General features: G+C 32.4%; 1 pseudogene; it reads right to left on the reverse strand.

Moving 5' to 3' along the window:
* Positions 1–354: 354 nt before the first annotated feature.
* On the reverse strand, positions 355–454 carry LOC114687656 (annotated as a pseudogene).
* Between the last annotated feature and the right edge of the window lie 370 nt (positions 455–824).

Below are 824 nucleotides of genomic sequence, written 5' to 3' on the forward strand. Positions count from 1 at the left end.
CAACTGAGTAGTCCCAGGACTAGCTACCTCTGTAATTCTTTAACATGAAATAATACACGATTTAATTTAAGACACTGAATGCTTTAGTAATTTACCATTTTAAGTCATTGAAGGAAAATGTTATGTCATACATTTGTTCTCTGTTACATATGAAATTCTGTTGTTTTTAATGTTTATTTTTCTACTATCCATATTCAAACTATCACTTCAACAATAATAAAATATTATTGATCTTGAGTTCTATTCAAATGTGTATACTTTCCTTGGAATATGTTTTTTGCATTTTGAATTAGAGAACAATTGTGAATTGCTTGTCCCAGGGGACTGGGATGTGCCAATTAATTGCTATGTCTAATGATGTCATGTTCAGCTGTTTCAAAAAGGTTTGCTTTAAATTTTAAACTGATAAGAACAGATACTACACTTGATCTTAGCCAAAAGGCCGAGGGGCGATTGCTTTAAATTTTAAATCTATGTACTATATAAAATGTGAGTTATAGCTGATATTTATAACAAGTATGATATTCTTACGCCTGGGTGAACAGGTGAAATGATGACTGGTCCCTGACAGCTCTGCTCTCTACAGCACTGTCTCAGTTGTGTGATACCCACAGTTCTTCAAAAACGGTTTTGATGTTCAGATAAAGAACTTGTTAATACTTTAAAGTTCTAAACCTAAGATCTACAAAATTCTTCTCTTCTAACTGTAATATGTGATGGTTTTACTCATGCAGGAATATTCCTACGATATATACACTAACTACTCTCCTTCAGGCATTTTGGGATGCTAGCATTACAGTGAAAAAAAATATAAGTTGTCATCT

Source organism: Peromyscus leucopus, chromosome 6 (genome assembly GCF_004664715.2).
Source record: "Peromyscus leucopus breed LL Stock chromosome 6, UCI_PerLeu_2.1, whole genome shotgun sequence".
Classification (NCBI taxonomy): Eukaryota; Metazoa; Chordata; class Mammalia; order Rodentia; family Cricetidae; genus Peromyscus; species Peromyscus leucopus.